Here is a 14,768-nt window from a genome sequence, read left to right on the forward strand (position 1 = left end):
TGAACAATTTGTGCTTGATTAAAGTTGAGAGACTGCCAGCTTGAGAAAACTCAAGGCCCTGACGCTGCCTGCTTATTCTTGCTGTGTGTTTCTTCATCCTTCTCTGCATCATGCCAGCCACGCGGCCGGATCCTTCCCCTCTGCAGGCCAAGGTTTGTCGTTCACGAGTGTTTTCATGAGGATCTCTGCTCTGAGCAAACTGGATTCCTTCACGGGTTTTTCTATCCCGTTTGAAGTTATAGTGTCCAAGCACTTTGGAAATAAAGAATGATTCATATATTTTCACAACATCTTCAGGGGCAAAGTAGTACAATTATCCCCTGCCAAATTTCAGAGCCTAGCTCTAAAAGTGCACGTTTGTCACAGCTTCTCCATATAACTCTTTCCCTAGTCATGCGCAGCAGAAAGCAGACTTGTATTAAGTCACTGTAACTATAGGCATTGCTGCTGCCATACCAATGAAGCTGTATAAATCACTATTGATTCATGCGAGCAATGTAATCCTCTGGGCTTCGGTTACTCACACCATGCTGGGCTACGTCCAAAACCCACACGCTGCCCTCTCTGAGACGTGGCTGCTCTCCAGAGCCTGTTCAATGCCTCTCCTTACCTGTCCCCTTGTGTCCACCTCCGCAGAGGGCCTCCACACCTTACACGAGGACCTTAGAAGAAGGGACAAACCCATTTTCCTTCCACTTGGTTGGCCCGTTTATCCCAGGTGCGAATCAACTGGATCGCACGTGGGAGGGGGTTGGCCCTCCACCTCCGTAAGGGCAGACGTACTGGATTTGTGCTTACTTTACAATTAGACTTGGAACCCAGGAGCAAGGACGTAATATAGTTTCTTATGTAACCATATATTTATTTTGGTTACGTGCGGCTTCAAGACGAATCTAAAATGGTGCTGGACCGTGCTGCTGCCCTCAAAAGAAGTTTGTCAGCAGAGTAACAATAATGTTCTGCTTCTGAAAATGATGTGCTGGGCTTTATGGTCAGCTTTTAGGTTTGAATGCTTTTTTTCCACTTTGATATTTGAGTCCTCCCCTCAAAGCAAATCCTTCGAGTGTGTACATGGCTCTCCAAGCAATGGTCACGGGAGGACATAGACAAGCACAAAAAAAAAGATGCTGACGGCATCTGAAAGTGATTTGCAATCTCTTAGCCGCATGAGCTCAGTCACATTAACATAGTGATTTAAATACTGTGGATCGCTTTTCTGATGTTCTTTTAGAAATTTCTTATTGGAATTATTAGGCATCCAAAATATATTTAAAACCAACGAACCGACCAGTGGAATGAAGCAGAGCAGATAATACTGACTAAGCACTCTGAGCCCAATCTTGCAGCCCCAAATCAAGCACGTTGCCGCCAAGCACACTACTCCAGTGACCAGATGGGACAGGATCCGGAACTGAGTTAGTGAACCGCATCACGTCACAGAAGTTGGGACTTTGTGTCACAAGATGATCCTTCATGGCTCTGAAGCACCTACACTCCCCACAGCCCAGCCTTGCCATAGCAAAGCCTCGTTGTCTTTGAGAAAAAAAATGGCATTTTGAGGTTTTTGGTGCCTTGCACATCAGATATGCTTAAGGTAAACACAGAAGGAGTGGATGACATTTTGTAAATGCTGCGATAAAATTACAAATAATAACAGTATGTGATAAATAACACAAGGAGCATTTTGAACACAAAAAAGAGGTGGGCTGCCAAGGCTGCCGCTGAAAAAGGAACAGACCCTGCACGCCTGGATACCCTGGCTCTGCTCACCCAGCGGGGAGAAACCCTGCCCGCAGCGGTGCCATGCCACGTCTCCACGGGGCTGGGGGATGCCAGCCTGCTGAGCAGGACGAGGCTGCTCGCACGCAGACATTGCTGGACACATAATGATGCCGCTGATGTTAAGTCCTGCTCCTACAAAATGCTCCTCGGAGATCTCCAACGCTGTCAGGAGCAGGGAGAGCCCGTTTGATTGAGAGATTAATTTGGTTCTCACTGGATCAAATAGAAAGCCAACAACTGGAAAATACAGTCAGTTCTGGTCTTCCCATGCCAGATACAGGACAGGCTTCTATTCAGCCAGGCAATAAGTGGAATAACTGCTCTCAGGTCAATAGCCCTGATAGCAGAGAGTGCTGTCATTGCACTGAAGCCCATGGAGCTATCTATGATTTTCACAAGTATGAACGAAACCAAAGCCTAGCTGCATAGACTGAACAGAGAGAAAAATCAGACCCTTCTTCTTCAAGGCATTTACCACACACAACCACTACCTGAAGCACCTCAGCCCTGCCCTTCTTCCATCCCTTTTCCCACCTGGTCCTGTAAGTTCCTCAGACCAAAGGCTGTCTTTTATTATTCAGTGATTTTTCTCCCCTTCATCTCAAGCGGGACCCTCGCTCTGCTGCCAACAGCGCAATGTCACCAGCATCGCCCGCAGGGAGCGGCCAGGGTTGATGCACAGCATTTGACACTGAACTGTAAACCTCTCCCTTTGCCTGTGTCTGCACAGGCTCTCGAGGCTTCAGGTAGCTGAGCACAGCAACCAGAGACTCTCCAGGTTGTTCTCCGGGGGCTATGGGAAATACCCAGTGTCAGGAAAAAAAAAAAAAAAAAAAAAAAGAGTTTAAGCTAAGTGTGCAGCCACATGTTAGAAAGCAGAGAAACCTCAGCCCAGAGCTGACAGTGACTGATGACTGTAGGTGCTGTGAGTATTCCCTGCTCCTCTTGTTACCCAGATGTCAGGGTTTTAAAGTGATGTTATTAAAGCACCACAGGAGTGCAAAGATCTGTGTAAACTGAGAGGATAATCACCACGCAAGCAGAGCATGAGCTGTTTGACTGTGTTGAAATTATGTTATTTGGTATCCCTCTAATTTGTCACATGACTTGATACACTAAAAAAACCCCCCGTATTGTGTTTTTATGCTCTGAGTCCGTGACAATTGCTTTTCCTGCAGCGGACAAGGATTTGTAAAGTGACTTTTCTTATTTCCAAGCCACCCAAAATTTTGCAAATTTGTTTCCACGAATTAGAAGTGGTTTAGAAATAACCTTGGCTGAGGGACTGGCTCTGTTATGGGGTTTTTGCTGCCATAACAGCTAGCTGGGGGAAGACAGTTATTTCTAAATTACTCTATTTTTACTTCTTTTCGAGCAAAACAGCAGTAGAAGCAGTATTATTTCCGTTGCTTGCTCTGAAACAGGACTGGTTCCTAGGAACCACTTTTTGTCATCCGATCATAGGCATCCCTGGTCATTTCATGTGGAAGTATATCCACTGCTTCCCCAGCCGCAAGCCCTGGGCTCACCGTGGGGGTGCAGGGAGCAACCCCTTTTCTCCTCTGTGCTATATCACACTTTACGTCAGACAGTCTTGTGTGGCCAAAACCCTACATCCCAGTATCACAGAGTCATAGAATGGTTTGGGTTGGAAGGGACCTTAAAGTTCATCTAGTTCCAACTCCCCTGCCACGGGCAGAGGAAAGGGGTGAACCCATTCCTGGGTGGGCTCAAAGCACCAACTTTTTGGTTAACAGCCGAACATGCTAAGCGATTGCTCCACAGAAACTCCCTAGTTACAATTATCTTCGTAACGGAAAAATAATTTTCTTTCATAAAATAAAACTACCTTCCTAAAACCATTGATTCCAAGTAGCAGAGATCTCACATAGACCAAGGCGGCCTTTTTCATGGCATTAACACTGGTTCAAAAAGACAGGGCTAGGAGTTATCACTTCCCAGGAACCCATGAGCTGGCTCTGAAATGGTGATCACTGCTGTTCACCATAGCGAGGGGCTAGATTTGAATCCACAACACAGAATTTCAAATTACAATACTTGACTCACATACCTAAGTCAGGAGCACTGATACTCAAAACCAGAGGTGTTCAAGCTCGGAGGGGCTGAAGAGCATCTTTGTACGAAGCTCTACAATACAAATTGACCCAGAGCTGTCCTGTCCCTGTCCAGTTCTGTAAGAATCGTATTGGGTTTTGAAGGGTAGAGAAACCCTGAACAGAAGCGACTGAAGGAAGGTCCTCTTGGCCACTATCATGGTTCCTTTGCTCTTGTTTTTACCTTTTGGCTGTTCTTTGCCTCCTACAATCGGGGCTTGATTTTGCAGCAACAGAGAAAGCAGGGAGGTGCTACCCATCCTATACCGATACAGGGTGAGACATCGCACAAGATGCCGAGCACTTCCCCAATGCACAATTTTAATGTTTTCAGAGAAATTGCAAAAGTGATTTAATGGCTCACTTAAAAAAAAATATTTATCATGAAAAGAGGAATCCAACAGCTTACTAGGGGACACAGGAAGAGGGGAAGGGAAAAGGTAAACAAATCAGGAGAGGCACAAGACCAGACTGTATTCCAAGCACACAAGTGGAAAATGCACGCCAGTGCCAGCAGCCCGATAATCCAAATTCTCTTTCTATGCACCGACCTCTTCTGAGAAAAGGAAAGAATTTAAAGGAGCATAAATGATAACTGTACACATTCTGGAAGCAAACCTAAAAGCACTGCCAGGAAAAATCGCCCTTCTCATTACAGAGCCATTAACACATTCCCTTCCCCTTCCACCCGGGCAGCAGAGCTGACACCTACAGAGGGAGGGGGCAGAGAGGGAACGCTTCTTGCCCTGCAATGCGCAGTCAGTCCTCGGCACAGCAGAAGGACGGACGTTAAATCTGAGTGGCAAACGTGGCTTACAGGATTGGCAGGATAGACGTGCATTACTGGGAAAAGCCACTGTAACACGCTGAAAGTTGGCACCCAGGTAGGCACAGAGCAGGTGAACAGAGCAAGCATGACACCCGTGGGAGTTCCCAGCAGACAAGGTGCAGGTCACTTGCTCCTTCCCCTCCCACAATAAACAACGAACCCTGCTTTAGGTACTGCCATCCAAAGAGCTGGGAACTAAGGTTAATTTAAAAATCATAAGCTTCACCCCTTTTGCACGCTACAGATGGCTGTAGTAACAACAGATTCACCAAAATACCAGCAGTTAGATCCACAGATAACATAAATCTGTGCAGGGTGTATTTTCCCTTGTTCTTCACACAGCTATATCCCCACACAGGTACTCTGCATTATACTTCTCCTTGCATGCCATCCCATACCTGCCCTCAGCCCCAGTGAAATGGAAGTCATATTCATTTTGCACACCTACTTTATGCCAATTTTGTTTAGACATTTTTTCTGGCCAGCTTACACACTGATTAGCTCTGATTTGCACAGATTATCAAGGTTGCAAGATCTGTCCCCAAACTTTCCAGTGGAGGACATTCTTGCCTACCCCAACTTCATATTTGGCCCATCTGCCATAGTCCTTGCATGGTCAAGGTAGCATCACAGTATTATGAGCAATGAACTAAATGTTCTTTAGTGCTGATGAGAATCGCAAGAAATTCACTAAAATCAATTGAGATAATCCAGATGAGAGACGTGTATGGCTCAACAAAAAAAAAAAAAAAGGAACAAAAAACACCCACAGATGCAGGAGAAGATTTTGTCCAGATGGTTAAGCTAGCCTGGTGTCTGTCATGAACACATCCCTTAACACCCATGCAAAAACCTTTTGCGCTGCAGCTTTAGCCCATGACACTTATCTTCCTGTCACTGGCCCAAACCTGCTGACTTTGTTGGCTCATGCTGACTTTCACTGGGTGAAAGTTTAACCACTGATATTACCTAGATAACATGTTTGGGGGGATGTTCAGCAGGGGTACCCTGAGCACCACTGCTAGCGAGCTCCAGAGCGAACCCCACCGGCAGGTCAGGGGGCTGACTGCAGAGGGGAGGCTTGGGGCAGGGAAACTGGGGCTCATCCTGCTGCACTGGGACAGGGTGAAGGACACACGAGGACACATAAGCACAGGGTGAAGGATAAGCTAGCAAAATAAGTAAAAGGTTTCTTTTATCTCATAGTATTATTTTGGTTTTATGGCTTCTCTGTCCTCAGCAGCATTTGCTTTGGTGTAACTGAAATGAAGATGTGGTCCAGGAGAACTGCAGAACTCCGTGACCAGCTGAAATCAGAGCAAACACCCCTTTACTCCACCAGCTTAGGCAAGTTTCCAGTGGGGCGAGTCAGCACAAATACCCTGAAAGTAGAAACAAATCACAGTACAGAGCTGCACAGATTTTCACAATTATTTTAAATCAACTAAACTTTCCAGCAGCTGAGGATTGGGCCAATAACCTTGGCTGGAGCTGAGCCAACCTATGTCAGGCTGGGATCCTGCCTTACAACAGGCCCTCTGCAAGTCCCGAACACAGCGCTAGACCCACCTGCGCTAGTGTGACAGGTAAGCTGCTGATGGGGTGGAGTCTGAAGTCAGGCCAATAGCTCCAAACAGAAAACAGAGATTTGGCTGCAGCCGCAAAAGAAAAGATACACTGAATTAGTTATTTAATCATCAGCCCTCTTTGGACAGGTGCACCTGGACCAGAGAGGTTAGCTGGTGGGCTCTCACATTTCCTCAGAGAACAAATATTTGCATTTAATCTGCACGCTTTGCTCAGATTTGTCTGTCAGAATATTAACCCAGCACAACAAAAAAAAAAAAACAAACAAACCCGCACCAAAAACCAGCCAAGTCACCAGCCGTGGGAATGCTGAAACCAGGCGCTTTGGCTACTTTAGGGAGTTTACTAGGTGTGTGTAAATAAACATGGAATACTCCAATATTGCAGCAGTTTACCAAAGTGCTAGAATCCCTTCTGAAATGTTTATAAGGTGAAAATAAATAAGTGACCTCCCATTTGCCTCTGCAAAACTAACTGACATTTTTCAATTTATGAGGCTTCCCAACTCACAATGTCTATTATTTTACATGAAGATTTTAATTTAAAAATTGCCTTTTTGAGCTATGCTGAGATGGGAAGGCTGCTGGGATTCTGGGCTGACATCCCAGGAACTGAGTAGATTGCCTGGTATTCACAGTTGAGTTTTCTAATAAGGCGGTGCACATTTCTAAAATGTCACTGCACAAGTGGCCATTGGTGGAGTTATTTTAGGGCAGTGGTTCAGGAAGGCACTTAGACTCGTTGTGCCTGTTTCTGAATTGACAGACATACATTCCTTGAACTTTCTTAAGACCCTGCTGTGAAGAGAGACTTTAATGGCAAAGACAGCTCCAGGATCACTTACTGGAAGAGATTTTTATCACTTTGTTTTCTCCTCTTTGTGCTGGTGTCAATTAGAAAAAAAAATAATATTGAAATTCAAGGAGTTAGTCCTGGATAAAAGCAGACCGGAGCCCAACTGAGCCATATAAAGCAGCTTCTGCCTTACAGCAGTGGTATTTTCCACTGATAATCTGCAGTAGAATAGAGGGAAACAACCAGGTGGACCACCCCTGTCTGTGAAAGCTCCTTCATCTCCCTTTCAGACATCAGGTACTCAGGGACAGCTCTGAGGCGTTACGGGTGCAGCCAGCCAGGTCGGTGGGTGTCGTGAACAGTGATAACAGTGCCGGGCACTGATCTGAAAGGCATTTCCAAAGAGTCTCTTCTGCTTCTTACTTCAAGGCTCTGAAAGGCACGTACCGTCCACCATCCCTCGGTCGCTCCCTCCAGGAATCTGGCTCATTTCCTTGTTTTTTTAGCCTTCATTTCTCCTCCCTGAACACTTTTAAAGTTAGACATAATGCTCAATGGAAGTTGCTACTGTGGGGCATTGATTCCCTTTTCCCTACCAGAGCTGTGCAAGATCCTTCACTCACTGCTGCTAAGTCTTTGTCAAAAACATGCTCATGAAGGTCAAAACGTTTATGTTCCCTATGTGTGAGGTAGAAAATCCAAGGAACCTCCTTTTATCTTCACATCTCTGGCTACATAGATGGTCACGCTGCTGCTGCCTGCATTTCTTTACGCCCAAACTGGATACCAGTGCTGAGCAACTCGGGGCAGAAATGAAAATGGTATGTCCTTGGTCACACGTAGCTTTGTGATTTGGGGGACAGCTAAAGCCCCAAGTGTAGTGAAAGCATCACTCAGGTCCTGGAGTTTGCAGGCAGGAATCACATGCACTGAGGCATAGAAGAAAGCAAAATACTCTAATGGTTGTAACCAAGGGATGTTCAGAGGGTAGTACGGTGCAGAAGGCAAGAACCAACCAGACAAAAAATGTTTCTGAAGGGGAACTTGCCCACATGTTAATTCACTTCAGACAGTTACGTGAGCATGCTCTGAACCTGTGCTGGCGGTGGTTCAAACAGTACAGCTGCCTCTCCTGAATCTCCACCCAATCTCACCAGTGAGACCATGGCTGCTACACACAGGGTGGCTGTGCAAGGAGTGTGCATGGTGCCAGCATGAACCTGGCCGTCAGGAACATTATGGTTACTGCAAAAGGGATTTCTTGGACCTCAGAGGGCTCTGTGAAGAAAGCCTAATCTTCTGAGACTCATATTCCTAAGTGACTCAAGAGAGCTTAGAACAACATTGCCCAGCAAAGATCCTGCACGTGTTGGTATGTCATGAGTTACTACCTACACACAGGGCTGAGGAATTTTTTTTTCTCGCAACTAAATCTTCTCCAATTATTTCCACTGCTTATTTTTTGCATTACTTGGTACTTCAGAACCTTGTCCTGAACTGAGACCTCATTGAGTTGGACCCCTCTGAAATTAGTCGTAGTTTTCTTCAGCCATGACTAACCCAGATAAAATAAAGTTAAATCTGCAAAAGTCTGTGAGCTTCTTATTTGTCCAGTCTTCCAGGAACTTAATATGCTAAATTTTAGTACTGAGCCTTGGGGTATCTGCTGTTGTCCCTTAAGAGACATTGAAAATAATTTGATTTTTTTTTTTGTCTATTACTCAGTATTTTATCATTCCTTCCTGACTATTCAACTTCTGTAAAAACATTTTGTGACCGACTTTGTCATAGGACTAAGGGTGCTATAAACAAATCAGATCAGCTAGGCCTCCTTTAATTATTGTTTTCCAACAAAGAAAAGGCAATTCATTATCATTTATGGAAGAAAGTGCTTTAAAATTTTCTCTGATGCCTTTCTCATCTGCGTAAACGTAAACCTTGACTGTCCTCTACTATGGAAAACAAAAAGTCAGAAACAGTGAAATCGCAGCTGTTACATATTCTTCGTGCTCACGGAAATGACTAGAGGAGACGTGTGCTCTGGAGAATGAAGACCTATGTCCCACCTACACTCAAATACTACGCTTGCAGAGTCGCAATTGGTACTGAAAGGACGCGGCAGCAGCGGAGGAGCAGAACCCTTTCAAGATCTCACTCACACCCCCCACCTGTGCCTTGCCACCCCACACATTTCTTCTTGGATAATTTATATTCTACTTTTTTATCCCATGTAAAATGAGCTTCCTGTCTCCCCTTACCCGTTTCTACTGCACTTCAGTGAAATTGGTCTTTCTTCTTCCTCCCAAGAAATTTAGCGGAAAGAGACTGGAGAGTGGACAGCAAAAACGACACACTGAAAGGTGAAACAATAGCTGCAGGGAGCGTGTAAAGGGAGACATTAGGACTGTTTTCATTCCTTTTCTGCTAACTGGAATCTCCTACTTCTGTTATTTTATTTTTTTTCTTTTCTGTTGGGGAAAAATTAATCATCTGAAGGAACAATGCCTCCTGGCACACTTCAAAATTCCCTCTTACTGGCAGGCTAGGATTGAAATGTCCCGGTGAAAGCTGCTGAGAGCTGACAGCTGCCTCTTAGGAACTTCTGAGAATCCCATCTCTAACAAAGACATCCACTACCTTTACAGCTGGAAAAGTTAAACTGACTCAGCAAAGGAGCTATTATTCTGGGGCAGATTTAACAAAGGATGGGAGAAGAGGAGGCTCGGTTATCATCGCTGGGGCAGAGGGTGCTTTACCTGGCGGCAAGGTGGTGGGCGTGCTGCCGTAGAGTCCCTCCTCCTCCTCCTCCTCCTCCTCCCAGGCGTTGCCACCTCTGCCTGACCATCCTACGCAGGCAAGCCAAGTGCCACAGAAGCCACTGGGTGCCTCTCACGTAGAACTATCTGGAAAAAGGAATTTCTGATCTGTGAGAAATTCCAACATTTTGAAATTTGTTTTTCTTCCAAATATAAATGAGAAGCCAAAATTCCATGGGCCCTGTGGAACGGATCTCCTGGAGAGGAACAGGGGGAAGGAACACAGAAGATTATGAAACTTTATTTTGAAATAAAAAAAGGAAAAAAATTCCTGCTGATACTTTTTTAATGAACTTTGCCACTTACTAACTTCAGTGGGGACCAAACCAGACCCCAGAGAAGACCCACAAAGTCTGTAGCTCACTGGGAATCTGGGAGTGATGTATGAAAAAGCAGCAAACAACTAATGATCAGTCAAGGTTGTTCGTCAGAAGCACACTGATAAATAGGATATTTTCAAACTGGTCATACATTTCAAACAATTCATGTATATTCAATATTTATAGACAGCTATACAACTCCTCAAGGGGTCCAGCGCAGCATTTAAGTATGGTTTTCAATTTCAGAATATGTATCCCCACTGAAAATATTTACTCAAGCATGTACAGTTAGATATTCACTTAATTGCTTTCCTGGACTAGTTCCTATTCATTCTTGACCTGGGAACATTATTTTTACATCCGATACAACACCCTACTGATTTCTAAGCAAGTCTCACTCTCAATTTCAGTCAGTGTTGGGTCTGCTATTTAATTCTTTAGCCAAAACCTGTTGAACCTTGGTATCCAAAGTCAGCCCTTTAAAGTTACATAAATAAAAGGTACTCATATTTCAGTGAAACGGAACATCTCCAGTTTCCTTAATCATTGCTGTTGAGCATCTGCTGCATTCCCTTTCACAAGACCCACGAAATTTTGGGATGCTCATGGGCATCATGGGCAATATGCATGTTCCTGACAATCCTGACTCTTATTTCTTCTTTTCTATCACATGAAGTGGCTAGAGCTGCTCAAAGAAAACTGTTAACATTTCTAACTAAATAAGCTTTATGCAATGATCTAGAAAAGAAAAACAACAGTGAGAAGACAATTTGCTACTGATAATTGAGCATTCAAGGTATTACGGAATGATTATGGAAAATTTCAGATGAAGGTGACAAGACAGGGTGTCCAGCCAGAAAAAGGGCAGATGACATCGAGTGTCGATAAACGTGAAGTGATGCACATAGGAAGAAATAATCTTAAATACTTCAACTTTGCCTACATAGCAAAGGGCTCTGAGCTGACTGTTTCTACTCCAAAGTGAGGACCAAGACGGGGTTTGGCAGAATTTGGCCTTTGAAATGATTGCTTCCAGTATAACAGTGTGGGATCTTCAACTGAAAATGACAGGAAACAGGCTCAAAACCCAGAAAGGACCACTTTTCAACCAGTGTGTATTTAAACAGTGGAACTCCTCACCAAATTATATTCTAGATGCCAAAAGCTTACACAGATTCAAAAACAGTCACCAAAGGAAAATCCCTCAAGGACTATTAAGTACAAAATATTGTGTCTGGTTCTAAAATCCCTCAGCCACAAATTGTTGGAGGCTGAGAGAATATTTGAAGGAAGTGTCAAATTTGCTTGCAGTACTGGCCACTGTCAGAGTGCGTATACTGAGCTAGACAGACGGCTAGTCTGACCTGGTATGACTGTTCTTGCACTTTTATATCACATTTTCCTGTTTCCTTATTCTCAGAAAAGTCTGAAAAAATTCACTGAAATGATTGTAACATTTACATACACATACCATATTGTGCCCGACAGACAGAGTTGGCACAGAAAATTTCAACCCAAAGACTTAAAGCTTAGTAAATTTATAAGCAACCAAAGATAGGTAAAAGCTAAATATTTACAACTTGTATTAAAGACAGAGCTATCATCCCTACCTTTAATTCAAAAACATATCTGAAGTTCAAGTAGACAGTACATATCAGCAATTTAGGGTAATATACTATACAGCAATTATATAACTATCCCTGAATTGAACTTCGCATATTCAAGAAATTCAGAGCTAATCTTAAAGTTCAAAGAAACCCAAAATATGCTGAGATACAAAAACACATACATATTATGCATCCAGACATAGTGTGGTAACATTTGCAACGTTTCCCACAATCTAAAAGACTCTAGTGGTTTTAGAGATATTCTTTACAGTTAAAATACAGAATCCTAGTAAACCTGATAATATTCATCAGTTTGGTTGGAATTTCTCGTGTGCACCCATACATGCAATATCTTTGTTTGAGGGGTTGACATCGATTAAATTTAACTGCTTCCCCTGTGGACTTAAATCAAGGCTGGATACTAAACTAATATCTTGCTATATATAGTCTGTTTACACGTCATTCTTGTTTAGCAGTTGCACCTTTTCCACGTAGTTTAGAATAGAAGCTGCCCTTGTTCTCTAGCACAACCTCTACCATGAAAGCATTAGAAGAAAGTAATTACATCTAACAGGCGCCACCCTTGTTTAATGGTGTATAAATATCCTGGTGCCAGTCCTATGCTTGGCATACAAGGAAAGGTTAAATACATTAAACACCTGCAGCTCAACTAAACACCAGTGAAATGCAGGAGGGGAAATGATAACCATAGACAAATACAAAAGAAATGGAAATACTAATGATGGAAGAGCATTATTTAGGATAATATCTAGTCATAGAACAATGTTTTAAAAGTAAGCACAGGGAAAATGATGTTGGAAACATTTCCTAATGGGGAGACCTCATAGGCTGTGGAATAATCACCCAAGGGAGATGGAGGAAGTCCTTTTGACTGAGTCATTTCTTTCTGGACTGGGCAAAGTGTTAAGCACACTACAGGGAAAAAAAAATGTACTGACAGATGGAAAGACTCCCAGGTCTACTGCTCAGAAGCCTAAGACATTTCTGTTCTCAACAGTAGCAGTTTTGTTCACAACAAAACCAAATTCACCAAAAACCTTTTGAATTGTGCGTGAAGAGATGAGTGACTTCTGTAGTCTCTGCCATCTCTTTCTCAAATTTAATACATTTGCACGTATTTATAACTCCTCCTTAAATTGCATTTCCAGAACAGAGTTTTCCCCCGTGTGTGTTCCCAGATCTGCAGTCACGTATTGCCTTTGTCCATCCGATGCTGTGTGGCAAGAACGGATGCAGCTTTATCGGAAACTTGTCCTGATCAGGCTCTTGCCAAGCGTGACTAGTTTAACGTGACAGATTATAAAATGAAATGAGAGTGAAAAGGAAGGAATAACAAGTGCCAGGGAAAGATTAGATTCTCCACACACTTCTGCATTTATTGACCTTTTCTTCTTCGATATACCATTAGTTACCCAGATTTACAGCTCGAGATGGCAGGCAAGCTGTCAGGTGCAGTATTTAGGTCATTGATGATGTTATGAACTCTACTGGAAACCAATTTCATTAAATGAAAGTATGTGACTTGACAGTTGATACAGCAAATATCTAACTGACATTTTTAATTGCTCCTTGTACAATTCCTTTGTAATTACTGAGATGTTTTTAATAACTTCTTAGGACTTAAAACTAAAACATCTCTGAGAAAATTGCATGTAGGGTACCAACAGCCAGTATACAGCATCTGTGCTGAGAAGTCATTATACACGAGTGCAGTTTGGCATCGGTGTACATAAATGTATAGATCAATCTGCAGAGAAACAATGTTTTACCCTGAAGTTTCTTGAAGGCTAACTTGAATAGTTTTCTTTCAGCAACGTCTACAGCAAGGTTTTAGTCATAAATTTGACTTAAGTTGCAATTTATTCATTAATAAAATACCACCTCTTGGACTTGATCCAGAGGGAAAGTAGAGAACCTATCTACGGCTGGCCAGCAGAAACACAGTTCAACACACAGGACACCAGTCTGAGCAAGCTCTGCTTTGGGCTCTGATCAGTTCATAAACACTATGATCTGATGTGATTGTCTACAGTATCATGAGCAAGACCAGTAACACAGACCTGAAGTTCAAAAGGCAAAAGCTATACTATTACTTAAAGTAATGGAGAAATGGAGGTCTGTATTTTTTTTTTTTTTTTTTAAGGTCTGAACCCAGGCTCTCACTGTGCATTCACTTTACTCATCACATTAGTTGAAACGATGCAAGTCCAATGATACACAAGCTCTCCACCATTGGAACTAGGGTGAGAGTTTGATCATAGTTCAACTATAGCATGTTGGAGCCATCAAAACATTTATCTTTTTAAAACACTTTCAGGCTACAGCAGCTGTCTCCTAAGAAACTGCTTGCCACCTGGGAATGCTTTACAAACACAAGCACTCGGAGGAAAACAATTGTTACGCTTGCTCATGACATAAATCCAGCACGCAGCATCCTGACCTCAGTGCAAATGGAATAACATCATGAGAATCAATACAGCAAGTCTGACTGAGGTAAAGCTGATCTGAACGAGATCAGACTGGCCTGGTTTATGTCCCTTCTGTCAGCTAGACGCAAAGACTTCGGAAGGCATAAAATCCAGCCTGGTCCCTGATACCACACGACCAGGGACTCATCCCATGGGAAAGCAGGTTGTGGAAGGCTGCCCCTCTTTGCACTGAGTTAGTGGCTCAGTGCAGCTACAGCTGGAGAGGCACCTCATCCATCAGGGCTGCAGAAGGGACCCTCTGCACCAGCCACACCTCTCATACAATCATAGAATGGTTTGGGTTGGAAGGGACCTTAAAGATCACGTACTTCCAACCCCCTGCCTGTCCCTGAAAGTGATTCCTTGTTGGTGTCTTCTAGACTCTAGCAAGAAGGGTGCAAGTGTCATTTACGATCTTCAAAGAGTTAA

The 14,768-nt window shown here is 43.4% G+C and overlaps 1 protein-coding gene across 3 annotated transcripts in view; it reads right to left on the minus strand.

The window, feature by feature from the left end:
* The window catches only part of OSTN (osteocrin), a 52,002-nt gene that overhangs the window by 23,098 nt on the left and 14,136 nt on the right, over window positions 1-14,768 (minus strand). The window contains exons 1-2 of one of the 3 annotated variants that reach the window (XM_054835471.1): window positions 9,864-9,899; window positions 6,295-6,377 (exon numbers count right to left, since the gene is read on the minus strand). The exons of 1 other annotated variant lie outside the window; for it this stretch is intronic. The gene's annotated coding sequence lies outside the window, so the exon portion shown is untranslated. Of the gene's footprint in view, window positions 1-6,294; window positions 6,378-9,863; window positions 9,900-14,768 lie in introns of those variants that run through there. One more of the 3 variants, XM_054835470.1, reaches the window with a different exon arrangement.

This window comes from Grus americana, chromosome 9, assembly GCF_028858705.1.
Source record: "Grus americana isolate bGruAme1 chromosome 9, bGruAme1.mat, whole genome shotgun sequence".
NCBI lineage: Eukaryota > Metazoa > Chordata > Aves > Gruiformes > Gruidae > Grus > Grus americana.